Source organism: Notothenia rossii (assembly GCF_949606895.1).
Source record: "Notothenia rossii genome assembly, chromosome: 5".
Lineage (NCBI taxonomy): Eukaryota > Metazoa > Chordata > Actinopteri > Perciformes > Nototheniidae > Notothenia > Notothenia rossii.
This window is the reverse complement of record NC_136903.1, coordinates 13961276-13974330: the sequence shown is the minus strand read 5'-3', so window position 1 is coordinate 13974330 and position 13055 is coordinate 13961276. Positions and strand designations below refer to the sequence as shown.

Sequence of the window (13055 nt, the reverse complement as noted above, 5' to 3'; positions counted from 1 at the left end):
TATAATTAGGTTATGAATGAGGTTGTAAACACTTTATTAATCATTAACAACCATTTATAAACCAGTTCTAACATATCAACACAGGCTCACTATTTGGCAAGATGACTAAGCCTTATATTGGCTACTTAGCGAGAATCAACTCAGTGAACAACAGATACCAAGGATGCTGGCTGATGATGAAGACAAGTAAGCTAAGTAGCCAATATAAGACTTAGCAGTAGAGATAAATGTGGGCTCACTATTTGGCAAGCAACCGGTCACAGTTGCCCTGTTTATCTCATGTCTTATAAAAGCTTATTAATGATTTATAAAGTGTTCACAACCTAATTAATAAATGAATTACAAACTATTTGTAGACCCTTTACTGTATAAGGGTAGTCTTATTGTAAATTGGTACCTACTTAAGCCTACTGTATATAGGGCCTACTTAATATGTGATTACTGACACAATGTAGGGGAGACCAGGGACAGTTGTAACACTTTTGGGGTTTATCCCAATGAGTAAAAAAACATTTACAATAGGATAGCCATTTTGCTATATTATACATTCTCAATGTGTCAACCACTGAAACAATGTATTTAAGACATTTTTATGAAATAGAACTTCCTCTGCAGCAGAGATTTTAACATGAGCATTTTTCCCTCAGCATCTTTATTAGATGTGTATTTTTATCAGAACAAAACTCATTCTTTATTCCTACCTGTGACCATTGCCCTGAAGTCCACAGCGGCAGGGAGCTGCTTTGAAGGCCTAGTGTGATGCTGGAAGGGACGATGGCTCACAGTAGTCGTCCTGGACGGGGGTCATCCTTGCGCCCATGCACCCCACCTTCCTGCTTCTCATGCCTTCTCCACACGTTGCATTGCACTAAGAGGAAACCGTAACATGTCAAGAAGTGAGCAAATAAGAGTTGTCAGGTGTAAATGAAATAGCGTTGGTTGCCTAGCAACTGTGGAAATTGAGGAGCCCAGAGCTGATTCACCGGTCTCAATGATTTCCTTTCTGCCAGGAGTCCAGCAGCAGAGTTCGCCAGGGGACTCAGTGATTGACATCCGGAAACAGAAATCTGTAGAAGAAATAATTTACCAGGAGGTGAGAAGACTCACCGATCCTGTCCTGGAAGATTTGCCTGACCAGGTTAATGCTCTGCTGGAAGAGGAGAGCTCTCAGGAGATCGCAAACGCAGCGGAGGTCATAACATCCCTTATGGCCGAGGGAGTGCTGGATCTGGACGAGACGGATGTCGACGAATCCACCCAAAACCAGAAGAGTCAAAGGGTCCAAGTGGCCATGATGGGGCCTAAGGATTTGCTTCAGTCAGACGCCTTGGTTGAGAGGGACGAAGCTTTGGAGCCAGCCGCGCTTTGTGAGGAGACGACTGCCTGTCCCTTGGATCCTTTCGAGATGAGAAGAGATTTGCAGAAAATCTTTATTAGAATCCTGGTTAGTTCGTTTGCGAAGAAGCTCTTCGAATTAGGCTACTCTGAATCTAAGATGTCGTACGATATGGGTCTGTGAACTACTGCGGACCGCGAGGGCATCATTACGCGCCTCTCTGGTAGAATTTGGGCTACAGTGGAGGGCATTTGCTCTGACAAGACCATGGCGATCTTCGCTGACCTTGAAGAGGTTATCTTCTATCTCTTGTGCGAGGCATATGGCTCTCCAGATATGGTGATGGGCTTTTTGCTAATGGAGGATCGACATCTTGGAGATTTTATTGCCGGGTCCGTCAAACGTCAGCTGCTCTACCCAGAGAAAAAACGTGAAAGCTTTATTAGCAAAGAGTTGACAGAGAGCATGAACTCTGCCACCAGCAGCACTGCTGGCAATGCTCTGCTGGAAGGGGAGGGTTCTAAAGTGGTGACATTCTTCGTTAGGTCTATGTTTATTCGGGATCTCTTCCAGCGGGCCTTCAGAGAATCTAACATTCACTACAGTACTGTGGAAGTCAGCGGCATCATGAAGCGCCTCTCTGATAGAATATTGGCTAAAATGCAGGGCATGAACTTCACCAGGGTGGAATTAGATGAATTTGCCAGGGTTATTTACCAGCGCTTGTGCAAGGAACATGGCTCTCCAGATATGGCCCTGGGCCTGTTGATCATGGAGGAGCCACAATTTGGAGATTCTATTGCCGAGTTCGTCAAATATCAGCTGTTCCACCCATGGAAACATGCACGCAGACACGGAAAGTACGTTACCCAGTAAAGTAAACAAAATGCCTGATGATTTGCTTCACTCAGACGCCTTGATTGAGAGGGACGAAGCTTTGGAGCCAGCCGCACTTTGTGAGGAGACGACTGCCTGTCCCTTGGATCCTTTCGAAAAGAGAAGAAAATTGCTGAACGATTTAAGTAGAATCCTGGTTCAGATTTTTGTGGAGAAGCTCATCTCGCGGGCCTTCGAAAAAAATTACAAAGAGTACACTTTTTGGGACGTCAACGGCATCATTAAGCGCCTCTCTGATAGAATTTTCGCTAAAGTGGAGGGCATTTACTTTGACACCACCGCGGCGCCATTCCCTGACCTTGACAAGGTTATTTACCAGCGCTTGTGAAAGGAACATGGTTCTCCAGATATGGTCATGGGCCACTTGATATTGGCGGAACCACAACTTGGAGATTCTATTGCCGAGTTTGTCAAATGTCAGCTACTCTACCCAGCGAAACGTGGACGCAGCAGCGGCTTCTTTAGATCTGTTGGAAACTACGTTGCTCACAGTCAAGGAAACAAAATGCCTGATGATTTGATTCACCCAGGCACCTTGGTTGAGAGGGACGAAGCTTTGCAGCCAGCAGCACTTTGTGAGGAGACAACTGCCTGTCCCTTGGATCCTTTCGAGTAGAGAAGAAAATTGCAGAACGACTTAAATAGAATCCTGGTTAGGATTTTTGTGGTGGACCTCTTCTCGCTGGCCTTCGTAGAACCTAGCCATAGGTACAGTACTGAACTGAACTTCAAGGACCCTATAAGTGCATTTCTGATAGCATTTTGGCTAAAGTGGAGGGCCTTCACTTTGACATCACCGCAGCGACCTTCGGTGACCTTGGCAAGGTTATTTACCAGCGCTTAAGCATGGAATATGGCATAATCATGTTAACGATCGAGTTGATACGGATGAACCCAAAAGTTGTAGAATCTATTGCCGAGTCTGTCAAAATTCAGCTGCTCTACCAAGCGAAACGTGGACGCATCAGCGGGTTCTTTAGATCTGTTGGAAATTAGTTTGGAATGTCTTTTCGGGAAGCTTAAGGTGAACTGAGACACAGGGTTTCTCCAGGTTTTCCCAAATTTTTTGCAAACGAATGAAAAAACTGTAGCATGCGTTATTTAGGGGAAAATGTAGGGGATTTATTAAGGGATGATTGCCATGAGTCTTTTTTCCCTTCAAAAGCAACACAGGGTTTCCTCCGCGACAAAAACGCTTCGGTTTGCCCGAACTGATTTTTATCAAGTGTAAAAAAAAAATCTTAAACCTGCCATCCATTTTGAAGGATAAAATCTCCTATGGTCTTTTCCCCTTAAAAATAAACATGGGGTTGCTCTATGCTTCCCACATTGTTTCAAGCAATAAAGCAACAGTTAGTCGTTAGTTTGATTAATTGCCTGATTGATCTGAATGGTCATTTTACAAACTCATTTTTGAAATAACATTGGAGGCCCAAGGAATCCTAATTTGTGGGGGAGATTTCATTGTTACACTTAATCCAAATTTAGATACATCAAAACCTCTTTCCTCAGGAGGGAAAGAAATCACCAAGAACATTAAACTGATGTTGGGAGACCTGGGACTCTCGGATATATGGCGAGACCTAAATCCGTTAAAGAAAGATTTTACCTTTTATTCACACCCACACTGTATATTCAAGGCTTGGTTATTTTTTTATGAATCAGAAAGATTTTAATAAGTTTCAAAATTGCAGTATAGGGACCATGGACTTATCGGACCATGCTCCGGTCTGGAATTCATGGAATTCAATCTTGGACTAGAAAGGAAAAGCACAATCTGGAGACTGAACACAGGAATTCTTAACCAAATAAGGCCGCAAATTAGGACCGATATAAAAGATTATCTAAACATTAATAATAATGGAGAAGTGTCCCCAATCATTTTAAGCAAAGAAAAGAGAAAACAAATCAGCTTCAAACAGAATTAAAACATCTAGAAACTATACATAAGAAAACCCTAAATACAAAAACTAAAATGGAAATAGATTAAAAAAAAAGAACGAACTCCATGAAATCCTCTCAAACGACATATTTAAAAAAAAAGGATCTTTCAAAAACAAAGATATGAGGTAGGAGGTAAATCAGCAAAACTATTGGCTTACAAATGAATAAAACAGGTAGAAAACACAATTTATAAAATAAAAGACCCTGAAACAAGTATTACACATAGTAAGATAAAAGACATACATCAAACTTTTGTCAATTTCTATAAAAACCTATACACACAGCCAAAAATAGATAAACCCAACATCAGGAGCTTCCTTGATTTGATAACTTTTCCTAAAGTGAGGGATGAGCAAAATCACAAATTAATTAGAGAAACTACGGGAAAAGAAGTAGAAAAGGCAATCGCAGACTTAAAACCCAATAAAGCCGCAGGCCCAGATGGTTTCCCTTCTGAATGGTACAAGGAAATGATGGATCTACTGATCAATCAATCAATCAATGTTTATTTATATAGCCCAATATCATAAATGTTACATTTGTCTCAGTGGACTTCACAGTTTGTACAGAATATCAGTATGACAATACGACACCCTCTGTCCTTAGACCAGGGGTGCCCAACCTTTTTTTAACCGAGAGCTACTTTTAAAGTTGCCAGTCTGCCAAGATCTACCAGTCCAAATAAAGAGTCGTAGCCATTACTGGCAGCCTATTACCGGGTAAATACACACTTCTACTTGTATAAAACTGACCTTCGTACGATGAATACTTCATAAAATACTGCAGATCCTTTATCTTACCTCTTTGTAATCTACGCACATACAAGTATTTAACTGAAGCTACACAACAGTGTTGTTGATACAGAGTTGGAGTTTATTCACACGTCACATACTACAGTGGGTAATGTTTTCAAGAAACATTGAACAGTGCTGCCACATATGACACAGGGAAAAAAGAAAAGACTCTGAACCCTTTCTTTGCCATTATTTAAAAATAGTGTTGCTACAAAAGTATAAATTAGGCTTACTAATAAGACAACTCAGATCTGAAGCTACACAGGAAACTGCTGCCAAAGTGCAATAAAAAAGACAAAATTAATAGAATCAAACCCTTTTTTTGTTGCATTTTAGTAGAGTATAAAAAGAAATTCCTTTAAAATAGGATGCAAGCAACACTAGTTTCTTAAGCTGAATTGATAATAGACTATAATCAATTTAAACCGAACAGATCTTAATGTTTGCATTCTTATACCATTTTGTACAATAATTAAAATGAATAAGTTCAAACAAACTAAAACTTACAGCTGATTAATAACGGTATCTAACTTGAGTTTTTATATTTTGAAATGCCGCTCCTAAATTACCCTTCTTCGATAAAGCCACACTCGCATTGCAGATGAGACAGATGGACTTTGAATTGGAATAGATACAAAAATAATCATCCTCCCACTCGGAGTGAAAATTATATATTTTGGGCTTTTTTGCTTCTGCCATACTTGCGGTCTTGTGTGTGCGGGCTGTCACTCCTGTTGACACGGACAACGTCAGCGAACTAGTTTGGACTGCCGACCAGCCCCGCGCCAACACATGGGGTCACGCCAGCCAATCACAAAGCTTTGATGCATTCAAGTGCATTATTCTGGCACAGAAAGATTATGTTATAGGACATTAACGATAAAACAGAATATTGTTGTTCTATTTTTAGACACATCTCGCGATCGACTGGGAATCTCCCCGCGATCGAACGATCGATCGCGATCGACTGGTTGGGCACCCCTGCCTTAGACCCTCACATCGTACAAGGAGAAACTTCCAGCGAAAACCCACAATTTAAAGGGGAACATGGGAGAAACCTCAGGGAGAGCAACAGAGGAGGGATCCCTCTTCCAGGACGGACAGACGTGCAATAGATGCCGTGTGTAAATCGAAGAGATAATACATTTTATAGCATAGGTAGACCAAATGTTTGGAAATGCATGTGTCTATAATAAGAAGATGAATCCACGAGGATGTCAACAATCCTGTGGGAGCCATCAGGGAAGTAGTATGATGAGAGTCAGGCAGGACCGCAGCCACAGAAACACGACTCAGGATCCCGCCCCGGTGTAGATTAGACACAAAAAAGACATTTGGGGGAAGCTGGGTTATTCGGAACATGAGAGTACACTGGTACAGACAGACAGAAGCAAGAAGTAAAGTGTCCCCCGACAGTCCAAGCCTAAATCAAGAATATGAGATCTTTAACCACATTTTGGCAAAAAGACTCGAAGAAATCCTCCCCCAGATAATAAACCTAGATCAAACAGGCTTCATAGAACAACGGCAAACTCAAGATAATATCCGCAGAACTCTACATATACAGTGGGGCCAAAAAGTATTTAGTCAGTCACCAATTGTGCAAGTTCTCCCACTTAAAAAGATGAGAGGCCTGTAATTGTCATCCTAGGTACACTTCAACTATGAGAGACAAAATGAAAAAAAAAAATCCAGAAAATCACATTGTCTGATTTTTAAATAATGTATTTGCAAATTATGGTGTAAAATAAGTATTTGGTCAATAACAAAAGTTCATCTCAATACTTTGTTATATACCCTTTGTTGGCAATGACAGAGGTCAAACGTTTTCTGTAAGTCTTCACAAGGTTTTCACACTGTTGCTGGTATTTTGGCCCACTCCTCCATGCAGATCTCCTCTAGAGCAGTGATGTTTTGGGGCTGTCGCTGGGCAACACGGACTTTCAACTCTCTCCAAAGATTTTCTATGGGGTTGAGATCTGGAGACTGGCTAGGCCACTCCAGGACCTTGAAATGCTTCTTACGAAGCCACTCCTTCGTTGCCTGGGCGGTGTGTTTGGGATCATTGTCCTGCTGAAAGACCCAGCCGCGTTTCATCTTCAATGCCCTTGCTGATGGAAGGAGGTTGTCACTCAAAATCTCACGATACATGGCCCCATTCATTCTTTCCTTTACACGGATCAGTCTTCCTGGTCCCTTTGCAGAAAAACAGCCCCAAAGCATGATGTTTCCACCCCCATGTTTCACAGTAGGTATGGTGTTCTTTCTCCTCCAAACACGTCTAGTTGAGTTTTTACCAAAAAGTTATATTTTGGTTTCATCTGACCATATGACATTCTCCCAATCCTCTTCTGGATCATCTAAATGCTCTAGCAAACTTCAGATGGGCCTGGACATGTACTGGCTTAAGCAGGGGGACACGTCTGGCACTGCAGGATTTGAGTCCCTGGCGGCGTAGTGTGTTACTGATGGTAGCCTTTGTTACTTTGGTCCCAGCTCTCTGCAGGTCATTGACTAGGTCCCCCCGTGTGGTGCTGGGATCTTTGCTCACCGTTCTTGTGATCATTTTTGACCCAACGGGGTGAGATTTTGCGTGGAGCCCCAGATCCAGGGAGATTATCAGTGGTCTTGTATGTCTTCCATTTTCTAATAATTGCTCCCACAGTTGATTTCTTCACACCAAGCTGCTTACCTATTGCAGATTCAGTCTTCCCAGCCTGGTGCAGGTCTACAATTTTGTTTCTGGCGTCCTTGGACAGCTCTTTGGTCTTGGCCATAGTGGAGTTTGGAGTGTGACTGTTTGAGGTTGTGGACAGGTGTCTTTTATACTGATAACGAGTTCAAACAGGTGCCATTAATACAGTTAACAAGTGGAGGACAGAGGAGGCTCTTAAAGAAGAAGTTACAGGTCTGTGAGAGCCAGAAATCTTGTTTGTTTGTAGGTGACCAAATACTTATTTTAACGAGGAATTTACCAATTAATTCATTAAAAATCAGACAGTGATTTTCTGGATCTTTTTTTCTCATTTTGTCTCTCATAGTTGAGGTGTACCTAGGATGAAAATGACAGGCCTTTCTCATCTTTTTAAGTGGGAGAACTTGCACAATTGGTGGCTGGCTAAATACTTTTTTGCCCCACTGTACGTAGTTGAACATATATCAAAAAATAAACTCCAGGCAGTACTTTTGAGCCTCGATGCAGAAAAAGCTTTTTATCGAGTTAATTGGAAATTCTTATACCAAGTTATTCAAAAGTTTGGCTTTGCCAAGATCTTTATTAATACTGTTCAAGGAATGTACGACAACCTTTATGCAAGAATACAAATAAATGGAGCCATATCAAACTCTTTCAACCTTGAGAGAGGGACACGATAGGGATGTCCAATTAGCTAAAAACAAACTGTAAATGGACTGTACTTATATAGCGCTTTATCCAGTCTTTACGACCCCTCAAAGAGCTTTACATACTACATGTCATTCACCCATTCATACAGAGCAGTGTACCATACTCTAGGAACTAACATTCACACACACTCACACACCGTTGGCCATCGGGAACAACTCAGGGTTAAGTATCTTGCCCAAGGATACATCGACATGTTGGCTGCACGGGTTGGGATCGAACCCACAACCTTCTTGTTGAAAGTAGACCGCACTCCCTCGCAGCCAGTCGCCCTACACCATCAATCCTCTGCATTGACCCCAAACAAATAAATACAATCAAAAGTTATTTCAAGGGCTTTTACACAAGTTCCTCTAACAACAGTGGGAGGGCTCCTTATAAATGGAAAGCTTATAACAACAAAGGAGCGTTCTTGAATATATTGGACGGTATTGGTTCTACTGCTAAGATTTGTTACTGCTTTGAGAAGCCAGAAGCATTTGCGAGGATGTTCTGGTGGCTGTAATTAATATGAAAAATCCTTAATTATTAAATATGAACCAAGACATTTTTAACTACACATTTTCTACACATATACACAATTCCTATAAACAAATCCAAAACAGGAGTAAATCCTTTATTTTAAAATTATTTGGTAAAAAGAGAGTGGCCTTTAATGTGTATGATATAACCAACAAAAGACAATCCTCATTGTATCAACACAGGCTGATCTTTTAAACGGCTTTTCATTTTATTTTGGAGCATTGTTATAAAAAAGCTGTTGGAGTAAACTTTTGTTATGACGCCACCAGGAGGGTTGCACACCTCGGGCCTGTGTCTAAGGGGACCTATTATGCAAAATCCACTTTTTCATGTATTTTATACATAAACATGTACATGTGTAAAGAGATTCTGAAGTTTCAGGAAAAAAGATTCTCTCACTTTTTGTCCTGATCCATTTATATAAAAACCTGTCTGAAAATTAGCTGATCAGATTTTGGCCACTTTATGATGTCATAACGATTTTTTGCCAATAACCAAACAAGGTAACCCGCCCCCCCCACCCCCGTTTTTCTAGAAAAGATTACAAATCGCCTGAAAATTGTACAAACAAGTGGCAACATGTGTTGTGAAACTTCACTCCATTGCGGAGATATTCCCGCGAGAGTGCCGTAAACTCTAATTAATTAATTAATTTAAAATGTGAAATTTCACCAATATACTCACGGACCACTAGGGGTGCTCACGGACCACCAGTGATCTGCGGACCACACTTTGAGAAGCCCTGAAGTAACAGACAGAGAATCAGCACCTTTGAAGCCAGGCTGAAACAGAGGGGACTATGGGATGCTGCAATGATCTGTTTGGTATTTCGAGCCAAACACTTCAGAGACATGTTTTGTATATATCTGAGACCTATAATAAATTGATGAAAACAGTATAACAGGGGACCTTAATATCACTGGTATGAGATGTGACCACAGACAGAAACAAACTGTTTTAATTTGAGGGTCCGGCCTTACAGTCGTGTCAAGATTTGCTTCAGTCAACACTTGGAGTTTGTTGGATAAAAGTCTCAGACCTCTTGAGATTCGGAACACATTTGCAGAGTCATGGAAAGGGCAAAATGGACGATATGCATACAGATAGTGTTGAATCATATTTGTGTGTGGTAAACAGCACCATTAGTTTGTTTTTTTACCTATAACATGAGGAGCACGTTCTTGATAGACTTTATCATTAAATACAAAAAACAATACATCAAAATAAACATATAAAATGATAAATATTTTCTTAAATCTTCATGTATATGAAGTGTCTAAAAAAAAAAGGTCCCTTCTTGTTGATGTTAATAAGAAAATATACATTAACAAGCAGTGGATGGAGGAGTAGTAGGACTGCTAGCGCCCTCATGAAGCGAGTTAAAGGGTTGTTGGCTCTTACTGTACATTCATTGTAGTCTACTGATACATTACAAACTGGGCTGAAATGATCATAATTCACTTTATATTGTACACACATGAAATGGTACTCTACACAAAAAGCATAGCATTTTAAGCTGTAAGCAGTAAAGTTAGAAAGTGCAGCGTTTGTGAGATGTTGGACAGATTGTTGGATTTATGATTCAGTTTGGTTACAATTCACTACCTCCAATGGTTTGTGACCATTATTGACTGCCCTCAGCGTGTACAGCACAGGAAGCAGAGCTGCACATTTCTCTTTTGATTTGAGCTGACTGTAATGAGCTCCAGTATATTGTAATGAGGAAGGGAAGCTAAAAGAAGTCAGCTGGACGCTGTTCGACTCACCTTGAGCTGAACAAGTATTCATACATTAAAGCATAACAGTGTGTTTATTAATAACCCTGTTGGGAAAATTGTAATCACATGTTCGGTTCGCTTGTTCAGCCAGTTTCATAAAGTTTTATCCTCACAATTACTTTTAATTTGAGAAACTTAGGGTATTGAATGTACATAAGTCTACTTTGGAAGTACAGTAATCATTGTTATGTTGTGTTTAAGGAAGTTGAGGTACAGCAAAGAAGATGAATTTAATTTATACAACGAAAAAAGGATTATTAAAACAATACCGGGCATTCCTGATTTTAAATTAAAGAGAACAGTAATATTTATATAAAAATGAAAAAACATCTAGTAGATAAAACGTTTTTAAGAGCTACATATAAAATGTAGTCCTATTTTTTGTATCTCTGTTTGTTGCAAGATATGTTTGTCCAAAACTCTTGAGGAAAAGTAGAAGAAACATTTGTCAAAGAACCAAAATAACTAACAAACTGCCCGTTGAGATGACAATAAATGGATAAAAGAGTATGGGCCAAGCCAGGTTCCACAGAGGTCTGTTAAAAGTGAAAAATAGTTGCTCTAAGAATAGTCTAATGCAAGTCTGAAATGTTTTCTTTAAAGGCCTAAAAGTTAAGTCACTCTAGGTCTGGCCTTCCCAGAAATAAAGAAAGTGTTTCCATTCAACCGGTCAGCTGCTGGCAAATATCAGAAAAAATGTATCCAACATGTGGTTTTTAAACAAAGTTTTGGATCAAACCGTGAGACTGAAAATACTTGTAACAGACCCCAGGGACGTTTTGTCTTCTGCTACTCCTTCACTCGTCAACAGTGCTGAGCAGCATGAAGCTTTAGCACGCTTAAAGAGTCCCATTTTACCCAGAATATAAATTGAACTATACCTTTTATAGCTGAGAATAAGACAGCTTTTTTTTTTTTTAATCTATAGACATACCTTTTGTTAGATCTATAAGCCAACCTTAATGTGTGTTTAAATAAAAAAACTCCAAAGGGACCTGAAACAAATAAAAAATGGAAAACACCTACAGAGCAGGGCTGTTTAACTAAACTAAAGACATTTTAGTCCAATCGGAAAAGTCGACTAATCGATCATTTTTTCTTCATCTGTCAAGCTACATTTTCTCCACAAAGAAACAACGCTTTCAATCGTGTGTTTATCGTGCGCCACAAAGTGCCTAAAAAAAAAGGTATCATGAAAGGATACATTTTGAAATGGCAGCCCTACTACAGAAACATGAGTCGGAAAAAACGCCAACCATCCCTGCCTGTTAGCAGCCAGGAGAAAGGATGAAGGGCAACCAGGAGAGACTGAATGAGTAACACCTGTTGAGCTTGACTGAACCTCAGTCCAGATACAGTATGCCTGCCCCCCCCCCCCTTGCAGCTCAGCAGGCCGGCCTAAACCTGCACTCACACTATTTCACTGTTACAGTCCAGCTACTTTACATATCCAAGCTGTAGGTGTGTCTGCAAAGTGAGAGCAGAGCAGGGTAATAAACCTTGCATAGTGTTGAGAGCAACCATCACAAGTTTCCCTGCACTTCTTCAAATCACGATTTCACCTGATGAAGGTGCTCTGCATGATTTCATCTGTATGTGGCACAATACAGCTTCTGATATTGCATCGCTGTTTAAATACTTTACACACCCAATAGAATTCAAACATGTGGCTCACAATAACAAAGGGCAATGGCTGTTTTCATTTTTATTAAAGTGTTATTTCTGGTAATAATGATTTTAAATTGTATCTACAGAATGTCAGAAATAGGGAAAATGCCAAACACATTTCTGCAAAGGCCATGATGACATCTCCAAATTGTTTGTCCTAAACCCAAAGATATTAAGGCATAATTTACACTTATCCAGACAAAGAAAAAGAAGAACCCTGTTAAGGTTTTCCCAGGTTTGTAATAATGTCACTGATTGTAGTAGCTGAGGCCTTCCTCAATCTTTAAATATTAGCTTGATCCAGACCACAATGCAAACGCATGAGCAAATCCCTTTGAGTCAAGATAAATAAGAATGTATCAAAGTTATCCAATCTTTTCTGAGTTTATAACAAATCCCTTTTAGCTTGTTTTGCGTTTTTAGTCACACGGGGCTGTGCAAGCAAACAAAGCTCAACAGAAACAGAAATGCATAGTGAACATCGTACTTACATTCATCAGGTGGACAGAGACACGACTCCAAATTAATGTTTTCCAATGAACGTGAAACATTTGTTTATAAAACGTCAGATTTAACATCTTTACAGGTGGACAGGTCGACTGGCCCAAATGAATTGGACGACAGCATCCATCTTGTTTGATGTTTTCCCGCCTCCTAGTGGCCAACAGCTCCAACAGCACTACATTTCATAAAACGATTCATTCAGCCAACAT

At 40.2% G+C, this 13055-nt stretch overlaps 1 long non-coding RNA gene across 2 annotated transcripts in view; it reads right to left on the bottom strand.

The window, feature by feature from the left end:
- LOC307040907 overlaps positions 1–13055 on the bottom strand; it is a 23578-nt gene extending 10523 nt beyond the window's left edge. Inside the window, exons 1-3 of one of the 2 annotated variants that reach the window (XR_013808630.1) lie at positions 12834–13055; positions 1108–1397; positions 702–868 (exon numbers count right to left, since the gene is read on the bottom strand). This is a non-coding gene — a long non-coding RNA (uncharacterized lncRNA). The remainder of the gene's footprint in view (positions 1–701; positions 869–1107; positions 1398–12833) is intronic. The other variant, XR_013808631.1, reaches the window with a different exon arrangement.